Raw genomic sequence first — 24323 nt, 5'->3', positions numbered from 1 at the left:
TGGTGGAATTAAAAAGAAGTTTGTATTTAATATTCAGATCTGCTCCCCTTGGCATAAGTTCAAGTCGGGGGTGAAAGAAAATACTATTTATATATAGTTAAAATTATTTTTATTGTATATATAATAGATGTTAAATCTTTTTGGTTTCTTTATATGTTTACTTTTTTATATTTTGAGTCCTCTTAGTGAAAATTTCAACTCCACTACTGCTTAGGAGGATAATTTTTTTTGGGACAGAGGGAGTATTAAACTGTGAAACCACGGGCTCCAGAGTGCAAACATTAGATTAAGACTTTTTTGTATTACCTACTTTGTTTAGCATTCTGTATCGGGGAAGTACAGGTCAAATAAGTACTTATATGATTTACATTAGGTTGACTTCCTAAAGAGATATAATTGTCCTTAGATGGTATATAGAATTGTTTGCAGCAAAAATGTAGGCAAGTAATTTGCCTAAGGCCCAAATATAGATGCCAAAACCCTACTTCATAGATTTGGGTCATTTGCACTTTTGTCTCTATTTTGTGCTAGTCTTTGATTTTTATCCTTCAAATGGGCTGATCTTTAATTTTTGACCTTCAAAATCGAACTTATATATAGAGGGGTATAAATTATGCATTATAATATTCATAAATTATGCCAAAAGCACTTAAAGAACTTATGCCTTGCTAGGCACAAGTTCGATTTTAAAGGACAAAAATTAAAGACCAATCCATTTGAAGGACAAACTATGCAATTACTTCGGTAAATTGTTCTTAGATGGTGCGCACCCGAAAGGTAGCAGTTGCGGGTTCTCATGTCATCAAAAAAAAAAAAAAATTGTTCTTAGATGGTATGGAATTTGCAGCAAAAATGTAGGCTAGTAGTTTGCCTAAGGCCGAAGCATATAGATGCTAAATCCCTACACCATAGATTTTCATCCGGACTATTAGGTGGAAGAGCATGCCCAAAAATCCAAAAATTATAGAAGGGTGGAAAATAGAAACTAGAAGAATATTTGGTGAAATTAAAACCTTGCACCTAAGTAGCTCTACCAAGAGACTACCAAACCGGATAGTCTCTTGGTAGAGATCAACTGCATGCTTTTAGATATGGTTACAAATTTATATATAATGGATTCAATCTTAGATTTTTATTATTTCATTAATTTCTCATCCACAAAATTCGAATCAAAACCTTTAATTAAAGATAAACGTCACATTACACCTTTGGTGATAAAACAGTTTTTACTTGCTTGTTATTGCCTTTGGTGTACAAAATAATTATTACTTATTTTAAACGAAAAAGGCTCAAATATGTCATCGAACTATCGGAAATGGCTCATTTATGCCATTCGTCAATAGTTTGACTCATTTATGTCATTGCCGTTACCAAAATGGCTCATCCATGCCATTTTTCATTAACGTCAGTTTTACAATACCAGATATGACATTTGACCTCCAATTAGAGGCCCACGTCGTTTAATTAGACCAGCACAAACTTATGGGTCGGGTTTTACTTTAATTTAGGATTTAATTTTGTGCGGGTTTAATTAAACGACGTGAACCTCTAATTGGAGGCCAAGTATCATATGTGATATTGGAAAACAGACGTTAATGAAAAATGGCATGGATGAGTCATTTTGGTAACGACGATGGCATAAATGAGCCAAACTATTGACGAATGGCATAAATGAGTCATTTCCGATAGTTCGATGACATATTTGAGCCTTTTCCGTTTAAAATAAGTAAAAATTAAAGGTTTTGATTCGAATTTTGAGGCCAAGTGTCATATCCGATATTGGAAAACAGACGTTAATGAAAAATGGCATGGATGAGCCATTTTGGTAACGACGATGACATAAATAAGCCAAACTATTGACGAGTGGCATAAATGAGTCATTTTTTATAGTTCCTTGGCATATTTGAGTCTTTTCCGTATTTTAAATAATGTAGTAGTAAGCGAATTGATTATGTGTTTGTTTAGATTACTTTTGTACTTTTATATTTTGGTAAAGAAAACAAGCTTTCTTTTCCAAAAGTAAGCTCTTTTTTGTAGAAGAAAGGCCCAACCTTGATAAAAATACTCATCTTTAGGCTGTTAATTAGAATATAATCAGCGTTTACAAAGTAATTAAAAAATAGTTAGATCTTAAAAAGGTGATAGAAACTCAGAGTCCGGCGCCAAAATGGCACCTTTTTGGACCTTGAAGACAAAAATGGCATGTCTTCTTTTTCTTATACCAAAAGGGGCATTTCGTTGGTTATCCAACGAAATGTTAACCCCATTTAACATTTTCCGTCAAATGTCAAATGTTAAAAAAAAAATAAAAAAATATTGCATTTCGCCAGGTATGTAACGAAATGCAATTTTTTTTTTTTTTAACATTTGACACCAAAATGTTAGCTGGTGTCAAATGTACAAAAAAAAATGCATTTCGTTACATACCTGGCGAAATACAATTTTTTTTTTGTATTTCGCTAGGTTACTTGCGAAATGTAATTAATTTTTTCCTTTTTTTTTTAAATCCACTTTTTCGTGTTTTTTTTAAGTTTCCTAAAATAAAATTATGAAAATATAAATTTTTTAGGACACAAAAAAATCAATTTTCCTGATTTGTTGTTTCAGATATTTTAATTAATTAAAAAAATCCAATTTTTCATTTCTTTTCAAAAAGCAGGTTTAAAAAATGAGATTCATTTTTTCTGATTCTAAAAAAACCATTTTCTAGATTTAAAAAAAAAATTGCCAATAATAAAATTCCGTAATTTACATATTTTTTTAAAATTAAAAAAAAAATTGTGTGGAAACTTTAGGTTTAAGTGTTTTATTTTTTAAGGTTTTGATTCAAGCGTGTTATTTTTTTAATCAAGACATAACTTTATTTTAAATATAAATCTAATTCAATTAGATAAAAACATAGTTAAAAGATATAGGAGAAAGAGTAGTTGTAAATTGGTGAAACTTTAAACAGTCATAACTTTGCGCTCGGATATCCGATTTATGCAAAAAAAAAAAAAAATGATTTTGCATATTTTTCCGAGATCTAGTAGTGCAAACTGCCGTAAGGCGGTTTGGCCAGGCCGGTTTTCTAAAAAAAATATTGGAAGGGAAAAAAGAGGTTTTCTAGAAAATCGGCCCGGCCAAACCGCCTTACGGCAGTTTGCACTACTAGATCTCGGAAAAATATGCAAAATCAAAAAAAAAAAATTGCATAAATCGGATATCCGAGCGTAAAGTTATGACTGTTTAAAGTTTCACCAATTTACAACTACTCTTTCTCCTATATCTTTTAACTATGTTTTTATCTAATTGAATTAGATTTATATTCAAAATAAAGTTATGTCTTGATTAAAAAAATAACACGCTTGAATCAAAACCTTAAAAAATAAAGCACTTAAACCTAAAGTTTCCACACAATTTTTTTTTAATTTAAAAAAAATATGTAAATTACGGAATTTTATTATTGGTATTTTTTTTTTAAATCTAGAAAATGGTTTTTTTTAGAATCAGAAAAAATGAATCTCATTTTTTAAACCTGCTTTTTGAAAAGAAATGAAAAATTGGATTTTTTTTAATTAATTAAAATATCTGAAACAACAAATCAGGAAAATTGATTTTTTTGTGTCCTAAAAAATTTATATTTTCATAATTTTATTTTAGGAAACTTAAAAAAAAAGAACACAAAAAAGTGGATTTAAAAAAAAAGGAAAAAAATTAATTACATTTCGCAAGTAACCTAGCGAAATACAAAAAAAAAAAAAAATTGTATTTCGCCAGGTATGTAACGAAATGCATTTTTTTTGTACATTTGACACCAGCTAACATTTTGGTGTCAAATGTTAAAAAAAAACAAAATTTCATTTCGTTACATACCTGGCGAAATGCAATATTTTTTTTTTTTTTTTTACATTTGACATTTGACGGAAAATGTTAAATGGGGTTAACATTTCGTTGGATAACCAACGAAATGCCCCTTTTAGTATAAGAAAAAGAAGACATGTCATTTTTGTCTTCAAGGTCCAAAAAGGTGTCATTTTGACGCCGGACTCTAGAAACTCAGTTATCCATATTCTTCGCTTATTTAAGTGAGACATTACGTCAACACCGAGGTTGCACTTTTATTTTAGTCATGTATTGAATCTACAACTTCCATAATAGTCTTCTTATTTGTCAGTTCAGTGAATACATGGAGTTGCATCGCATATCGTGGAGTAGTATCACCGCCTCTTATACTTGCTTATCTTCCAAAGACATGGCTATGTTCAAAAGGAAAACAAATGAAGTTCCTTCTGAAGAGGAATGTCAAGTTTTAAATTTATATGCGCGAGTGCGCCACACGTGCATTCCGTGATGACTAATTGGCAACTCAGATTTTAAAGAGTAGTGACAGTTGAGTAGATGACCTTTTCTCTTGTGGCAAATCTGCAAAAGGAATGACTAAACATAGTACACTGCTAATTCTTGCAGATCTTGATCCCCATTAATGCTTGTATCATTCTTTAACTCCACATTAAATTATCTTCTAAATTTAGTTTACGACATTCAATCAGAGTTCGAATCATAGAAGCTGTTGGGGAAAGGTGTCATGTCATGACTTCAGATTCAAGAATCTATACAAGCAAAATTTCTATCAAGCAAAATGTTACTAGACTTTATGTCTCATGTATTATTAGAGGCGAGCAAACATGATGCAAATATGTCAACCCCTTTTGTCGCTCCCATGATTATAGTCAACCGTGCATCCCAATCTGGTTGCTTCTCTGTGTATAGAACATAAAAAACTTTTTATCATTTTTAAGTGGAAAAGTCTATTGACTTTTGGACTCTTAACACTCACTAGACCCTACATAAATCCTCAACAACAAGAGCTATGTAAGACGTCAATAGAACTAATTTAGGATGTTCATCTCTTTTTTTTCTTTTTCTCTTAGCTTTTTACCTGCAAAACAATAATTAGTAGAATACATTCAGATTTTCACATGGTTTCCACTTTTCAAACAAGAATGTAAGGTTGATATTCCATTGTGTTTTTTTAACATTGAGCTAGCATGTTAATTTTAATTGTGATTTGTCATTCTTTTGGGGCCACTCTACTACGATGACATAATTGTGTGTTATTTTCTAAAGACTTGCAATTTATTTCTCTTTTATTTTTTGTATGGAATATAATTAGCTAACCTCAATTATAGTCATGTCTTGAGTCTCTTTTTGTTGTGTTTTTCTGTATATGTCAACTCACATGCGATCGTAACTGTCTTGTGAAGGCAAAACAAAAGAATTTGAAGTTATAGATTTTTTATAGCAACATCACAAAACATCAATGACACCCAAACAAATCCGTCAGAGTGCCATCAACTACTTGTTGCTCAGTTACCAAGTTAAAGTCTAGCTAGGGTGGCTTTTGGGTGAAGCCTCTAAAGCTTCTCAATTTTGGAGGCCCCATTTTTCATCAATATAGTTTACTTTTGAAAAATTATAAAGTATTCTAAGTACTTTTTGTCATTAAAAGGAAATAGTTAATTAATTGACAGAAAATAAGGCCCCTAAATCATTAAGTAATGTATACTATATAAATACTCAATCTCTAGTATATTGACAAAAAGAAGGCTCGTGATTGGTTTCTCTACGATACTCAATCTACTTTTAACTTTTCTCTAAACTTTAATATACTTCTACGCTTTTATGTTCTTCTTTGTTTCTCCAAGAGAGTCTTTGACTTATATTGCTATGAAATACACAGCGTATGAATTTTCTATTTTGTTTTTTCTCGGGCACCAAATATTGCAAGAGGTATATTGAAGCACCAAATAGGTATTCTCAAATCAAGTTATCAAATTCCTGAATCAGGTCTATTATTTCAACTTTTGAGTAGTTTTTCATCTACAACTTGCTTGTTTTGATATTTTACTATGTAATATATATTGTATCTTTAATTATTTATTAGAATATAAAATATGTCAGCTAGAAAATATGAATTCGGTTGTTCAAAACTCAAGAAAGAAGAATTGAATCTTTGATACAATCTCAAAAAGGAGCTCTTGAGGAAGTAAGTGAGATATATGACATAGATCCTCAAAAAGTAGACTTCAAATGAAACATAATAATGAATTCTTTTTTCTATTCTAGTTTTTGTAATAAAAAAAAACGTTAAGGCCCCTCATTGAGGTTTGGCTTTAGGCCGCAACAGTTTTGAGCCACCCCTTTCAGTTTTTGGGAATAAAGTTGATGGAGGGGGAGGCTGGAAGAGCACCACAAAAGTATACTTGTCGTATTTCTTTCCCTATATATACATCCCGTACGCCGCATGTGCATATTGTGCGTCGCACGTGCATCCCATGTCAATTAGTAAAAAGTATATATATATTGTTAAAACGTGTATTAAGAATATAACAAAGTTAAAAGAAAAATAGGTATTGTATTATTATAAATCAACTCAGTAATGATAAAATAAGAATTTTACGTTTAAGTAATTTCTAAATATAGAAAAATGACATTTTCTTTGGAATAGATAAAAAAAGTATGTCACATACATCTGGACGGAGAAAACAATAGTTAAACATTTATAAATGGTTCAAGTAAATAGCACTTTGTTCTTCCAGCTATAAATAACCACACTGTTCAACCACTTGACCAAGGGGTATGTCAGGTAAATATTTCCAGCCGATGGGGATAGAAGCGAAAATAGTTTGGGATGGGGCATGAGCGGGTAAATATTTTGTATTTTGGGGGCAATTAGTGATGTTTCCCCTATAGAATTTGGAGCAAAAATGTAGGCAAGTAATTTGCCTAGTGCCCAAATATAGATGCCAAAACCCTACTTCATTAGGGCTGTGCATATTAACGGTTAAACCAATTATTGGGTTAATGGATTACTGGTTCGGGTATCGAGTGGTGCCCTGTGGTTTTTGGCTTATTGGGTCGGGTCGTGGTTTGGCCATTTTTGTTAACGGGTGAACCGATAACCCGATAACCAATTTAATTACAATTCTACCCTTCCATATATAAAGTCACTTGACTAGATTTAGGGTTCACTTGATTTTCACTTCGTAAACTCAGTCTCTCAAGCGGCGTATCACTATAGAAACCCTTCTCCTCCAACTCGCAAGATGCAAACCCAACTTGAAAACGTAAACTTACTAAACTATCTTTACTTACTAAAATATCTTTTACTTTTTCTACGTTGCTTTCAATTCTCACTTTTGTTTCTGTGTTTTTATATTTCTCTATTTTGGGGTTTTTGTTGGGGTTGAGAAATTAGGGAAATCACTTCCTTGCAGAAAAAGTTCTCCGTTCTTAACGGTTTAACATGTCTACAAACCGATAACCAATAAGTTGAACCGATAACTTTGAAACCCGAACCGAACCGACCGATATGTAGCCCTAATAGATTTGGGTCATTTGCACTTTTGTCCCTCTTTTGTGCTGGTCTTTAATTTTTGTCCTTCAAATGGGTTGATCTTTTATTTTTGTCCTTCAAAACCAAATTTATACATAGAAAGGGTATAAATTATGCATCATAATACCCACAAATTATGCCAAAGCACTTAAAGAATTTATGCCCCGCTAGGCGTAAGTTCGATTTTAAAGGGCAAAAATTAAAGACCAGTCCATTTGAAGGACAAACTGTGCAATTACTTCGGTAAATTGTTCTTAGATGGTATAGAATTTGCAGCAAAAATGTAGGCAAGTAGTTTGCTTAAGGCCGAAGCATATAGATGCTAAATCCCTACTACATAGATTTTCATCCGGACTATTAGGTGGAAGAGCATGCCTAAAAGTTATAGCAGGATGGAAAAAGAAACTAGAATATTTGGTGAAATTGAAACCTTGCACCTAAGTAGCTCTACTAAGAGACTACCAAACCGAGAAAGGGTAGTCTCTCCGTAGAGCTGCATACTTTTAGATATGGTTACAAATTTGTATATAATGGATTCAATCTTAGATTCTTATTGGTAAAAACTATATATATATATTCTTAAAGCATGTATTAGGTATATAACAAAATTAAAAGAAAAACAGTGCAAGCTCAAGCAGATAACGGATGATCGTATTTTAGCAACTTGATAGTTAATGACCTTTTTTTGGAATAGACAAAAAATGTATGCCACATACTTGGTTCTTGAAGGTATAAATAGCCCTATTTTTCTTCCATCAATTCCACAATCATACTCCTACTCTGATAGAAATTGCCTCCTTCTGTTTCAGCGAAAAATCAAAACTTTGTATTTCAGCTGTTCTAAAGAGTTTTTCCCTTCTTTCTAGCAGTTGATTTACGAACGGGCGTCCCATGTCAATTAGTAAAAACGATATATATTGGTAAAGCATTTGTTAGGAATATAACAAATTTAAAAGAAAAATAGTGCAAGCTCAAGTTGATAAAGGATGATCGTATTTCACCAACTTGATAGTTAATGATAATTTCTATGGTATAGATAAAAAAAAAAAGTATATCACGTACATCTGGACGGAGAAAACAATAATTAAACATTAATAAATGGCTCAAGTAAATGGCACTTAGCTCTTCAAGCTATGAATAACTCCATTGTTCTTCTATCAATTCCACAATCATACTCATACTCTGCTAGAAATTGTCTCCTTCTGTTTCAGGGAAAAATCTAAATTTTCTTTTTCAGCTGTTCTAAAGAGTCTTTTCCTTCTTCCTAGCAGTTGATTTTCGCACGTACATCCCATGTTAATTAGTAAAAACTATATAGTGCAAGCTCAAGTTGGTAAAGGATTATCGCATTTCAGCAACTTGATAGTTAATGACATTTTCTTTGGAATAGACAAAAAAAGTATGCCAGGTACATCCGGACGGAGAAAACAATAGTTAAACATTAATAAATGGCTCAAGTAAATAGCACTTGGTTCTTCAAGTTATAAAAAACCACATTGTTATTCCATCAATCCACAATCTTACTCCTACTCTGCTAGAAATTGCCTCTTTCTGTTTCAGGGAAAAATTTAAACTTTTTATTTCAGTTGTTCTAAAGATTTTTTTCCTTCTTTGAGAAAAATCTAAACTTTCTATTCCAGCTGTTCTAAAGAGTTTTTTCCTTCTTTCTAGCAGTTGATTTACGCACGTGCGTCCCATGTCAATTAGTAAAAAACTATATATTGTTAAAGCATGTGTTAGGTACATAATAAAATTAAAAATATTAGTGCAAGCTCAAGTTGATAAAGGATGATCGTATTTCACCAACTTGATAGTTAATGACATTTCTTTGGAATAGAGAAAAAAAGTATGTCACGTACATCCATCTGGAAGGAGAAAACAATAGTTAAACATTAATAAATGGCTAAAGTAAATAACACTTGGTTCTTCAACCTATAAATAACCCCATTGTTCTTCCATCAATTCCACAATCATACTCGTACTCTGCTAGAAATTGTCTCCTTCTATTTCAAGGAAAAATCTAAAATTTCTATTTCACCTGTTCTAAAGAGTCTTTTCCTTCTTTGTAACAATTAATTTATGCACGTACATCCCACATTAATTAGTAAAAATTATGTATATTGTTTACGCATGTATTATGTATTTAACAAAATTAAAAGAAAAATAGTGCAAACTCAAGCTGATAAAGGATGCTTGTATTTCAGCAACTTGATAGTTAATGAAATTTTCATTGGAATAGACAAAAAAAGTATGACATGTACATTCGGACGGAGAAAACAATAATTAAACATTAATGAATGACCCAAGTAAGTAACACATTGTTCTTCAGGATATAAATAAGCTCATTGAAACACATTGTTCTTCAGGATATAAATAAGCTCATTGTTCTTCCATCAATTCCACAATCATACTGCAACTCCGCTTGAAATTGCCTCCTTTTGATTCAGGGAAAAATCTAAACTTTCTATTTCAGTTGTTCTAAATAATTTTTTCCTTCTTTCTAGCAATAGATTTACGCACGTGCATCCCATGTCAATTAGTAAAAACTATATGTATTTTTTCCTTCTGATACCAACTTGCAAAGGAAAGAAGAGAGTTGTTGTAAGGATTGTCAAGACAACAATACATGCTGTAAAAGCAAGACAGAAATAAAGAATTTAATTCTAGAAGAAGAGGAAATAATAGACGACGATAATTTAATAGGAAAAAAATATACTTTAATAGATATAGAAACAGAATTATATAATTTTAAAACAAGGATAGAAAGGATAGGAGTAATAAAAAACCAAAAAGATTTAGATAATATAATAAAGATACTAGATAAGATAGAAATTATAGGAGAAAAACCTGTACAACATTGGAAAAATAACAAAATTGTATGTAAATTAGACATAATAAATCCAGAATATATATATATATATATATATATATATATATATATATATATATATATATATGCAAAATTAAAAGAAAAATAGTGCAAGCTCAAGTTGATAAAGGATGATCGTATTTCACCAACTTGATAGTTAATGATATTTTCTTTGGAATAGACCAAAAAACTATGTCACTTACATCTGGACGGAGAAAACAATAGTTAAACATTAATAAATGTCTATTGTAAATAGCACTTGGTTCTTCAAGTTATAAATAGCCCCATTGTTTTTCTATCAATTCCACAATCATACTCGTACTCCGCTAGAAATTGTCTCCTTTTGTTTTAGGGAAAAATCTGAATTTTTTATTTCAGCTGTTCTAAAGAGTCTTTTCCTTCTTTCTAGTAGTTGATTTACACACATGCATCGCACATACATCCCATGTTAATTAGTAAACATTATATATATATATATATTGTTAAAGCATGTGTTAGGTATATAACAAAATTAAAAGAAAAATAGTGCAAGCTCAAGCTGATAAAGGATGATCGTATTTCAGCAACTTGATAGATAATGACATTTTCTTTGGAATAGAAAAAAATAGTATGCCACGTACTTGGTTCTTCAAGTTATAAATAACCCTATTGCTCTTTCAAATATTCCACAATCGATCCTTCTGTTTCAGGGGAAAATTTAAACTTTCTATTTCAGCTGTTCTAAAAAGTTTTTTCCTTCTTTCTAGCAGTTGATTTACGAACGTGCGTCCCATGTCAATTAGTAAAAACTATATATATTGTTAAAGCATTTGTTAGGTAAACAAAATTAAAAGAAAAATAGTGCATGTTCAAGTTGATAAAGGATGATTGTATTTCACCAACTTGATAGTTAATGATAATTTCATTGGAATAGAGAAAAAAAGTATGTCACGTACATTTGGACGGAGAAAACACTAATTAAACATTAATAAATGGCTCAAGTAAATAGCACTTGGTTCTTCAAGTTATGAATAACACCATTGTTCTTCCCTCAATTCGACAATCATACTCATACTCCGCCAGAAATTGTCTCCTTCTGTTTCAGAGAAAAATTTAAATTTTCTATTTCAGCTATTCTAAAGAGTCTTTTCCTTCTTCCTAGTTGTTGATTTACGCATGTGCGTCGCACGTACATCCCATGTTAATTAGTAAAAACTATTTATATTGTTAAAGCATGTATTAGGTATATAACAAAATTAAAAGAAAAATAGTGCAAGCTCAACTTGGTAACGGATGATCGTATTTAAAGAACTTGATAGTTAATGACATTTTCTTTTGAATAGACAGAAAAAGTATGCCACGTACATCCGGACAGAGAAAACAATAGTTAAACATTAATAAATGGCTCAAGTAAATAGCACTTTGTTCTTCGACTTATAAATAACCACATTGTTATTCCATCAATCCACAATCATACTCCTACTCTGCTAGAAATTGCCTCCTTCTATTTCAGGGAAAAATTTAAACTTTCTATGTCAATTGTTCTAAAAAGTTTTTTCCTTCTTTGAGAAAAATCTAAACTTTCTATTTCAATTGTTCTAAAGAGTCTTTTCCTTCTTCTTAGATGTGGATTTACGCACGTGCGTCGCACGTACATCCCATGTTAATTAGTAAAAACTATATATATTGTTAAAGCATGTGTTAGGTACATAATAAAATTTTAAAAAATATTGCAAGCTCAAGTTGATAAAGGATGATCGTATTTCACCAACTTGATAGTTAATGACATTTCCTTGGAATAGACAAAATAAGTATGTCACGTACGTCCATCTGGACGGAGAAAACAATAGTTAAACATTAATAAATGGCTAAAGTAAATAGCACTTGGTTCTTCAAGCTATAAATAACCCCATTGTTCTTCCATCAACTCCACAATCATACTCGTACTCCGCTAGAAATTGTCTCATTCTATTTCAGGGAAAAATCTAAAATTTCTATTTTAGCTGTTCTAAAGAGTCCGTTCCTTCTTTCTAGCAGTTGATTTACGCACGTGTGTCGCATGTACATCCCATGTTAATTAGTAAAAACTATATAAATTTTTAAAGCATGCATTAGGTATATAACAAAATTAAAAGAAAAATAATGCAAGCTCAAGTTTGTAAAGGATGATCGTATTTCAACAACTTGATAGTTAATGACATTTTCTTTGGAATAGACAAAAAAAGCACGTACATCTGGACGGAGAAAATAATAGTTAAACATTAATAAATGGCTCAAGTAAATAGCACTTGGTTCCTCAAGTTATAAATAACCATATTGTTATTCCATCAATCCACAATCATACTCCTACTCCGTTAGCAATTGCCTCCTTCTGTTTCACGGAAAAATCTAAACTTTCTATTTTAGCTGTTCTAAAGAGTTTTTTCCTTCTTTCTAGCAGTTGATTTACACATGTGTGTCCCATGTCAATTAGTAAAAAGCATATATATTGTTAAAGCATGTGTAGGTATATAATAAAAAAAAAATAGTGCAAGCTCAAGTTGATAAAGGATGATCGTATTTCACCAACTTGATAGTTAATGACATTTCTTTTGGAATAGACAAAAAAAGTATGTCACGTACGTCCATCTGGACGGAGAAAACAATAGTTAAACATTAATAAATGGCTAAGGTAAATAGCACTTGGTTCTTCAAGCTATAAATAACCCCATTGTTCTTCCATCAATTCCACAATCATACTCGTACTCCACTCGAAATTGTCTCCTTCTATTTCAGGGAAAAATCTAAAATTTCTGTTTCAGTTGTTCTAAAGAGTCGTTTCCTTCTTTTTAGCAGTTGATTTACGCTCGTGCGTCGCACGTAAATTCCATGTTAATTAGTAATATATATATATATATATATATATATATATATATATAACTCCGCCTGTGTGAGCTCGCTCACATTGCCGGTCCCAAGCCCGGATAAAGGAGGAGGGTTGCCGAGGGTCAATCGGAAACAGCCTCCCTACCCAGGTAGGGGTAAGGCTGCGTACATCTTACCCTCCCCAGACCCCACTATTGTGGGATTACACTGGGTAGTGACCATATATATATATATATATATTAAACGCATGTATTAGGTATATAACAAAATTAAAAGAAAAATAGTGCAAGCTCAAGCTGATAAAGGATGATCGTATTTTAGCAACTTGATAGTTAATGACATTTTCTTTGGAATAGACAAAAAAAGTATGACATGTACGTTTGGGCGAAGAAAACAATAATTAAACATTAATGAATGACCCAAGTAAATAACACTTGGTTCTTCAAGCTATAAATAAGCTCATTGTTCTTCCATCAATTCCACAATCATACTTCTACCCCTCTAGAAATTGCCTCCTTCTGTTTCAGGAAAAAAATCTAGACTTTCTGTTCTGCTGTTCTAAATAGTTTTTTCCTTCTTTCTAGCAATTGATTTACTGTCACGATTCAAATTTGACACTCAGGCCGTGACCGGACACCTGACGAGCTTCTACCCATAAGGCGAACCCTCTAAGCAAATCATGCGAAAATTAACGAATAAAATGAATAATACTCAAAGTCTCATAATATAATGAAAAGTGCGGAAGCGAAATACAAATACTGAGTCTTGCCCATAAACCCCATAAAAATGTCTAAGTCATGGAACTGCTAGTCTGAATATAAAAGTACGAGACGTAGCTCGGAATACTACTAAGTCAACTAAAGAAGAAGAGGCCGCCATGATCTAATGGTGGCTCACCTCTACTGAACTGGACTGAACAAAGCTGGAATGAATCAAGTATCGGCTACTTGGTCACCGTTAACCACACCTGCACACATACAACATCAACAAGTGTGAGTCTAAAAGACCCCGCAAGATCATCGACACTCTCAGCTTACCCCTGGGGCAAGTCTTTGAAATCCCTGATAATGCATAAAAGCAATTACACAGTACAAGTATATTAAATATATACAAACACTGAAGCTAAAGCTAAAATCATGATGCACAACCAAGCAGAACATGAAATACTCTAAATCTGAATCTATGCTCACGGGTCATAGTACGTATTTATCTATGTCTTACCCCGTTTTCCGGAGAGGGCATTATTTACCCCCATCTTACCCGGACGAGCAATACATGAAATACACTGAATCTGAATGTATGCTCACGGGACATAGTATGTATTTGTCTATGTCTTACCCCGTCTTCCGGAGAGGGCATTATTTACCTCCATCTTACTCGGGTTACTTAAAATTCTAGCATCTATCTCTCACCGAACATCAATGGGACCTGTAGAAGTATGCCCCTCTGAAGATATGATAAGTGGAACATACATCCATTCAATACCACTTCTAAACTTTACATTTATATAAATAGTATCTATTTAAGCGAAATTACGCTAAAGGACTCATACGGTCATTACTTTAGAAACTTGGAAATTATCGAATTTAGATCATGCTTGCCCACTCACACGAACTAAATGGTTTAAATGCATACATACAACACAAACCATATGCTTTTTATGAAAAACAAGTAAACTAAGAGTTTAAGCCTCACTTGCCTTATAACCGGAATGCAACCTCTCCGAAAGTGCCAAATTTCCTTTAAACAAACTCCAATAGCCTCAATCTATTCAATATCATAAATATATAGTCCAAATTAGCCTAGGAAAACTAATCCTATAATTTTGGGGTTTAGAACTAAATCTTAACATTCTATACCTTGATTCCATGATTCTTTTAAAAAGTGGAAGTTGTATCTCAATACCATTAATAAACAATTTTGTAAATATATATACATGTTGTAGTCTCAAAATAAATATAGTGATTGTAAAGTGAAACTTCAGGCTTGAAAACTTTTGTTTTTCTTCACATTATTTTACATGCTGAAGAAAACAAAACAAAAAAAACATTCAAACATTCTTACTGGTCTTTGAAGTTTACCATAGTTTAGGTAAAATATATAGTTTCTTTATGAAAGGATAACACAGGTATTACCAAAGACAATTGCATTGAAAATTTAATATTAAAGAATAGAAGGAATAGAAAGAAAGAAAGTAAGAAATAAAGAAACCAACAAAAAAACAAAAAACAAAAAACAAAAAAAAATATTTGCACTAAACAGTGCACTGTGCACGTGAATGTGCAGAAAAAAGCAAACTTTTCTTTGACCCTTTTGAAATCAATTTTGTAGTCAAATTTTACAATTCTTCATGGCTTAATACCTAGATGGACCCTTAAACTTGGCATGTTTTGTAAGATAGGCATATAAACTTATAAGGTGACCAGATAGACACTTAAACTTACTCAAAGTGTATTTTTCAAGTTTTTCAGTTGTTTTGAAAACAAAAACTATATTTTTCAAACACTCACAATTTTCATGGCCAAACAAGCCCTAAATATATCACAAAATATTTTTTTTAAAATGCAAAAATAAGGCAAACGCATATATATGAGACTATAAATGTGCACTTAAACCAATAAATACTCGCCAATCGCAATTTTGCAGCTTTCAATTAACTCGGTTTTTTTTTACACTTGAATAATTAAAAAACAATAACTTTAACCAATAAAAATCCTTAAAAAAATAAATTTCAAATTAAGAAATTTCTAAGTTCAGTATTTCAAGTGTAAAAGAAATTTCAAATTAAGAAAACTGTAAAGCCGAGAAGAAAATCCTTAAAAAAAGAAATTTCTTAATTTGAAATTTCTTTTTTTAAGGATTTTTATTGGTTAAAGTTATTGTTTTTTAATTATTCAAGTATAAAAAAAAACCGAGTTAATTGAAAGCTGCAAAATTGCGATTAGCGAGTATTTATTAGTTTAAGTGCACATTTATAGTCTCATGTATATGCGTTTGCCTTATTTTTGCATTTTAAAAAAATATTTTGTGATATATTTAGGGCTTGTTTGGCCATGAAAATTGTAAGTGTTTGAAAAATATAGTTTTTATTTTCAAAACAACTGAAAAACTTGAAAAATACACTTTGAGTAAGTTTAAGTGTCTATCTGGTCACCTTATAAGTTTATATGTCTATCTTACAAAACATGTCAAGTTTAAGGGTCCATCTGGGTATTAAGCCATTCTTCATCTTTGCAATGTGGTCCCCTCCAGATATTAGGTATCACTAGTCCCCAAATAGTCATAACCGTATCATATAAAGAAGTAAAGAATTGAGATAAAAATTTGGCACTGACACAGTGCATGAGAATTGCACAAATTCAACACTTTGAAAACCCACTTTCCATCTAATGCTATTTGGTCCCTCCAATGATTGCATAATAATTGTTTCCTATATTAAAATAATATTTAATGCTATTTCCCCCTAAGCCAATTCAAGCACACAACTATACGCCTATATTATGAAATTGAATACTATACCTGAATGTTTCTCTTATCTTCTTTTGCCAAGGGAAATCTTTACTGGTGACTTTTCTTTCTTTTGAAAACCACGAACTGTCCTTCTGCTCTTTCTTTTTCCATGCTAGAAACAATATAATAATTTTTCTGTGCCTCCCCCTTTATCTAGGAACGTGACCAGTAAGCTGAAGTAGTGGGCCTGGCCCACCTATTTACTCTTAGCTAATTTAACATCTCATATATTATATCATATGAATAATATTTAATTAAATACATATACACCCATATTATATGAATATATTCCATAATTAACCGCTTTAATACAAGACCGCTAAAATTAAATAAACTATGAATAAGGAAGTAATTCTAAACACTTGAAAATTTTCGGGTTGTTACATTTATGCACGTGCATCGCACGTGCTTCCCATGTCAATTAGTAAAAACTGTATATATTGTTAAAGCATTTGTTAGGTTTATAATAAAATTAAAAGAAAAATAGTGAAAGTTGATAAAGGATGATCGTATTTCACCAACTTGATAATTAATGATATTTTCTTTGGAATAGACAAAAAAAGTTTGTCACATATATCTGGATGGAGAAAACAATAGTTAAACATTAATAAATGGCTCAAGTAAATAGCACTTGGTTCTTCAATCTATAAATAACCCCATTGTTCTTCCATCAATTCCACAATCATACTCATACTCCGCTAGAAATTGTCTCCTTTGTTTCAGGGAAAAATCTAAATTTTCTATTTCAGCTGTTCTAAAGAGTTTTTTCTTTCTTGCTAGCAGTTCATTTACACGCGTGCGTCACACATATATCCCATGTTAATTAGTAAAAACTATATATATTGTTAAAGCATGTATTAGGTATATCAGGTAGTCACCTATAGGGACGCTAACTAGAATATAATTGGCATTCGAAAGGTCACGAGAAAATATTCACAACTTAGAAAAGAAGTAAGACTTGCTTATTCATACTCTTTTCTTTTTAAAAAAGAAAATTAAAATATTATTTTGAAGGTTGAAAGTTTTACATGCGAAACTCCCAGTATAATGTTTAAAATTTAAAGATCCTTATATGTAAAACACAGAGTGCACTGGAATTCCGAACTTTTACAAGTAAAACTCGAGCATGCTATGTTAGAGTTTTATAATTTTACTTATTCCACGAAAAATTCCATTGTTGAAGTTGTGGTTTTCTTAACGTCGCCTTTAGTTGAGATTGACATTTAACGAGAAGATATATGGACGGAGCCCATGCTTCTAAGAAAACTAGATGGCCTATGCCCGTGCTGCGTACGGGCCCAACACTTTGGATTATAGTGTATCTATGTGTATTTAGTTGTGTTTGGATAGTGATAATATATATATACATATACTATGTTCAAAACACGATTAATATAACATTGTAGTTTGTGCTTCATATCTAAAACGTTATTATATTCGTGTTGGCTACGAATACAAAGTCGGCAAAAATTTATTAATACTTTTTAAAAGAGAAGACTTGTTTAAAAGGAAACTATTTTCCTCTCTTTGAGATAAAACAATAGCAATATTTAATCATCAGTTGATACTTTCAATTTTAATTCAATTAATTTAAAGGTGTAAAATACTTATTATTTTTAATTTTTGGTAAATATTCTCAGTTTAGCTCATGTTACTTGTCATGTTGTCTTTTGAATGGTTTTTTAAGGAAACGCCAATTAGAATTATAATTTAACTAATTTACCTTATTCATTATTTGATCTCCATTTGATATTAATCTCTTTTCACATTTATTAGAGTAAGAACAAAAATGAAAAAGTAATTAAATCCTATCTTATTTTAAAATATAAATATTTTAAGTATATTTATTTTAGTAAACATAACAAATAAATGACATGGCGGAATAGCAAATACAACAATTAAATATCTAGATTAGATCTCAGGCTAATATAAGAAAAGAAAGGAAATTGTATGTTTTTGGCTACTTAACCTTTTGAAGAAAAGCAATAATATGGGTACCATGTTTTTTGCCGTGCAATAATTTCATTTGCTCCGGCTAATGGGTTGATACGCATGTGACAATGAATTCACTATTATTGACTTGATGGGGATACTTTGGGAATTACATGAATATTGTTTGATATTTTAATATATGGGGTGCACTTTTTTTTTGACATTGCTTGTTTTTTTTAATATGAGGTCTACTTTTTTTTTCATGAGTTTGGAGAGGGTGAGGTCCACTTTTTTTTTAATATTGCTTGGTGTTTTTAGTATGGGGTCCACCTTTTTTTTTTTTAAGGGTGACTGACGACGAAACATGGGTAAACTGATGCTTCCATATAGTAGAATAATAGAAATATAATAATGTATTTCTATCTACTTTTTAGAAGAGTTGGTAATATAAAGTATAAAATGTCATTTTTTTGCCCTTAAATAAAAAGTGGGTGGGGCCACAAAGGGTTTTTTTGCCCTTAAATAAAAAAGTGGGACCAAAGGACGGACGACGATCTTGCTTATAAACCGGCTCTTCTATATAGTAGTAAAATATAAGTATTTTAAGTATATTTATTTTAGTAAACATAACAAATAAATAACATGGCGGAATAGCAAATACAACAGTTCAATACCTAGATTACATCTCAGGCTAATATAAAAAAAGAAAGAAAATTGTATGGTTTGGCCACTTAACCTTTTGAAAAAAAGCAATAATATGGGGTCCATATTTTTTGCTGTACAATAATTTCATTTGCTCCCACTAATGGGTTGATACGCATGTGGCAATGAATCCATCATTATTGATTTAATGAGATACTTTGGAAATTACATAAATATTATTTGATTTTTTAATATGGGATGCACTTTTTTTTTTACATTATTTATTTTTTTAATATTGGATTCACTTTTTTTTTATATTGCTTGATTTTGTTAATATGAGATCCACTTTTTTTTCCGTGAGTTTGGAGATGATGGGTTCCACTTTTTTTTTTAAATATTAATTGGTATTTAATATGGAGCCCACACTTTTTTTTAATGGACGACGGACGATGAAGCATGGGTCTAAACCCATGCTTCTATATAGTTAACTAGATAGTGGTTGCTCGTGCGCGCACGGGCCCAATATTTACCTATATGTATTTGTGTGAAGATGTCTTGTTATGCAGACTGGATAGTCCAAGCATTTTATTTGAACTGTTTCTGCTGAAACATATTGTTTAGAATGTTGATATATATACATTCATGATTGTATTGTCTATGCATATATGCACATTATTTACACATTCACATAAGCTGGTATTGGCGAAAGGCACAATAGTCGGCTCCTATTTTGTTGGCAGTCATGTTCTTCGCAGTTGCTGTTTGTAGCTGTGACTGTGTCTGACAAAATACATGTAGAGGTTATTCATGATGAATTTCTTGTTAAATAAGAGGAGTGTTTAAATAGTGGATGTAGATAATGCAATAGCAGCAGAGTTGGGTTAGTTGTGTGACACACCTTTTTAAAACATTGTGTGCCGCATATATTCTTGTTTTTCTTTAATCCAGCTTTCAAAATAGGCAGTGCAATGTGGCAAAGATAGCAGTTTGATGTCTTTGCTTCAAAAGCTTCCTGGGAAAAGCAAATGAAAGCATAAGAGTCTTGCAAGAAGATGATAGTAACAAAGATAGAAACCGAGTGATAAGTGAAGATAAAATTCATCCCTGTTTGAGAATGTTATTATCTCTAGGGGCCATCTTTCAAATCAAGTCCTATTGTTCAGAATGAGCTATTCTTTTTAGCTTCTAAATAGTACTCCGTAGTATACAAGCAGCAAGACATCAAGATAAAGGGTCATCTTCCCTTCTTCTATCAAGAGGCAAAAGTTTCATTAATAAGGCAAAAGTCAAGCACTAATATAATGTTGTTTCTTATAACAAAAAAAAGGAGTTCATCGATTATTTCAGTAAATATTCGACCAACCCCAATCCTTTAACCCATTAACATCTTAGAAGATTTCACAAAACCTTTATCACTTGGATAGAAGGTTACATGACATCTGCAAGGTAAAAAAGTACTAATGCTTTTATTTTGTAAAATAAACATGAATCACAATAGAATACAAACATAGCAGATACATATATATGTGTATAAAGCAGGCAGCAGCAAAGGTCCCAGCACAACTTTGTTCAGTTAGTTTCTACTGACTAAAAACAGAATAAAATAATCTGTCAATGTAGAGTTATTTTAATGTCAAACCCAGCTATACATCAAGCCTTCTTTTAATCACTATCAACCCCTTCAACATTTATTAAACTACCATAAAAAACTTAGCATGTACTCATGTAAAGTTCATTTACATTCTCAGCATTTTTAAAGTTATAGTAAAAGACTTAGCATGCACTCATGTAAAATTCATCAACACATGCACAAAGATATGAATGATTATATGCTTTATTTCACTTAAATACTTTAGGCATCTTTGTTCAAGTTTAACGTTTCTGCCACTTCTTTTCCTTCAGCCCTTTGTAAAAAGCTTTGTGATCATTAGATGACACAGGTGCCAGATTTATGGATTAGAATTGTGAGGACACACAAATACTCCTTATAGCTGCAGAAGAGCTAGCTAGGAGTTTGGTGTTAGAATCGACTGAAGATACCAGGGGAAAGTACATGTTTTGGTAAAAAGTGACACAAACTTCATGTTACTGATAAAAACAATGTGCAGATTCTTAATGTGTTTTCTCACTATTGTTCCAATTTTATTTAGTTGTTCACAATATCTTTTACAGCTTGTTCAAGAGCCTGACGAATGAATTTTATAAAAGTTGTAGAGAAAACATCTATAGCATCTCTACCTCTCCAAATGATCATTTATCTACAGCTAAGGGATTGCAAGGATGGAACATTACATTTAGGAGGGATCTAAATGATTGGGAAATTGAAAGAGTCGTGGAGTTTTTTAAGACCTTGGAAGTCTTCCAGGGGTTATCAGAAGCAGAGGATAAGCTGCTGTGGAATCCAAGCAAAGATGGGGCCTTCACAGTCAAATCTGCCTACTTAACAATCAACAACTATGCTCATCAGATAATCGACTGGTAGTGGAAGTTTATCTGGAAGAATAATGCTCCTACAATGGTTCTACGTTTCACCTGGCTGGTGGCTAGGCAGGCAGTTTTGACTCGAGAAAGGTTGAGAAAAAGGGGGTTCGAGGTATGCTCCAGATGTTTGTTTTGTGAATCTTACACAGAAACAAATAGCCATCTGTTTCTTCATTGTTCTTTCACTAATCAGCTGTGGCAGCTCTTTCTCAATATTGTGGGGATCTAATGGTGTGGGCCTGCAAACACTGTTGATCTGCTTAAGAGCTGGAACAGTTTGGGAGTTTTAGTTAGACAGAAGAAATGGTGGAGATTGGTTCCTGCTTGTATTTGGTGGACAATTTGGAAAGAGAGAAACTCTAGGGTTTTTGATGATAGGGGTAATCATGTGCAGGATATTAAGATGAAGTGTCTACTTTTGTTTCACTTTTGGTGTAAAGAATGCTACTTAGAGGAGGAGGTTTCCTAAATAGATTTTATAGGGCAATTGTAACTATTGTTTAGGATTTTTGTTGGCTGCAGGGATTTCTCCTCTGTAAATATGGCTTCAGCACTGCCCTAGTGCTATTAATACCAATGTTACCAATTTCAACCAAAAAAAAAAAAACATCTATTGATCCCACTTGACTAATAAAACAAAAATAGAATCATCTATTATACCATGGTAGAAAATAGATCAATGTGCTTTGACTCTGTCTGATTCCAGCTACTTTTGGTGCAGATAAAATCAGAATATAGAAAGTGGTGAAATTGTGGCTGATTAGCCAAGTTCTTTACAAGCAAATGAACTGAAAGAAAAAGAACATAATGCGAAATTTTCATTTGATTTTAATTAACAAATGTAGCAGTAAATTTGATATGAAGTTATTCGTTGGACTTTCTTACTCAAGAAAGACTTTAAATTTTTGAGTAGTTAAAAGGCCATCAGGTGCCTTTAGAAATAAACTTTAAACCACACGTCTAATCCGAGGAAGACGACTCAATAAATCACTGTAGACTTTATTCCAAATTAACAATACATAAAAATGCATGAAATACTTACTTGAGACACAGTAGGGGGCCCTGATTTCAGTTTTCTGTTAACTGCTAGAAGGTCTGTCTTTGCTGGGTAGGTTTTGTTGATTTCTTCCTTCTAAGCCGACGTCCACAACCTTGCGCTTGCTTCTTCAGTGATGTCCATCATTGTTGCTGTTGGAATGGTTGGTGGGCATTTTCTTTTTCCTCATAGTTCAAAATAGATAGCTTTCTAATTGCTGAAATATTTGACAAAAGTATATTACTATGTGAAGGTGCATAAGAACCAATCTAGTGTTTTTTTTTTTTTTTTGAAAAGGTAACACTTAAACCAATCTAGTTATTTTGCGATATAGTTTGCAAAATCATACACAACTTTGTAAGAAAAATGAAGAGTACCGACAACTTATGATGATTACTCTATGATCCCACTGCTCAAATAGCTTTAGCTTCAAATGAACCCCTCCTAACTGAAAATTGTCATTGCATTATTCTCTTCGTTGCAAGCCACCCCTACCAAACACCCCTCTATTCTCTCTGTTGCAAGCTATCCCTACCAAGCATCCCTTTTTTTCCCTTTAAACCAAAAGAGTAACTTATTCATTATATCCTAGCAGCTAGATTAAAATATATAAATAATTTGTCGTCCGTCTAATAGAACATAAGCACATGCATCATTTGAAGTGCATGCACAAACATGCACACTTTTATGTATCTCACCTTTAAACTAATAATTCTAATATAAGAACCTTCAAGGTATATAGTCCAACAGTAATCCACAAAAATAATAATTTAATCACATATTACATTAAACAAAAGTATCATCATAGCGTATTAGTAAATAGAGTGACTACCTACCGGAAAAAGTAGGCCGATAATAATAGAAACAATCTCGAAAAAGCAGAGCTTAAAGTCCTTTGTTAACTACAACATCTCATTCTTTCGGGAAATCAAATTTAATCTTTTTTCAAAAAGCATCAATTGTAGCATTACACACCACTATGACTCCAAATAAACCTAGTGTTAGCAAAAGGAAAATTTAAGAAACATAAAGTGCAGGAACAAAAACCTCTTCTGTGTAAAAAAGGGAAAGGCCCAAATTATCTCTTGCTAGTTTCAGGTATCCTATATTTGTAACAAAATATTTTAATTATACAAAATGAAAAGAATTTTAAAAAGACAGAAAAAAATAATTCTCCGAAAATTACAAAATTCCTGACAAGCTATGGGTAAAATGTTTCCACTTGCCAATCTATTTCAGCCACGCGAAGCATATAAGAGGTGTTTCCTATCCTCCATTACCTGAAAGAATAAAACGAAAATTACATTTGGTTGGCATCACTAAAATTGAGTAAATGGTATCGCAGTAGTTTGTACTGCCGCAACGAAAAGGCCACAAATACAGTTACACACAGAGAATCAAAATGCTAGAATTGCATGCCTAGCTATCATCGTTCACGGTATAGTACTGACGTACTGGGCATCTTCAGTATATCACACACAAAAGAAATATTGAATGCCAGTAATAGAGGAAAAAACAAAAGACAAATAAAAGAGAATAAAAAACCTATTAATAAACAATAGAAACGAAGAACAGGGAAAAGTAAATTGCAGAGATGTAATACCATTTGAGCTGAAAGACCCAGCAACTGA

The 24323-nt window shown here is 32.0% G+C and overlaps 1 long non-coding RNA gene across 3 annotated transcripts; it reads right to left on the bottom strand.

Annotated features, from left to right (window-relative positions):
• Positions 1 to 19730: 19730 nt before the first annotated feature.
• LOC132609592 (uncharacterized) lies at positions 19731 to 24323 on the bottom strand. 3 transcript variants are annotated; one of them, XR_009570890.1, is made up of 4 exons: positions 24238 to 24323; positions 22699 to 22909; positions 20074 to 20187; positions 19731 to 19955 (listed from the first exon to the last, which is right to left on the bottom strand). It is a non-coding gene; the product is annotated as an uncharacterized LOC132609592 (long non-coding RNA). The 3 variants fall into 3 exon arrangements; XR_009570891.1 differs by having other exon boundaries at positions 20074 to 20183; XR_009570892.1 differs by lacking the exon at positions 24238 to 24323 and adding an exon at positions 23070 to 23733.

This window comes from Lycium barbarum, chromosome 9 (genome assembly GCF_019175385.1).
Source record: "Lycium barbarum isolate Lr01 chromosome 9, ASM1917538v2, whole genome shotgun sequence".
In the NCBI taxonomy this organism is placed as follows: Eukaryota; Viridiplantae; Streptophyta; class Magnoliopsida; order Solanales; family Solanaceae; genus Lycium; species Lycium barbarum.
The sequence above is the reverse complement of the archived record's forward strand: the minus strand, read 5'-3'. Positions and strand labels throughout refer to the sequence as shown.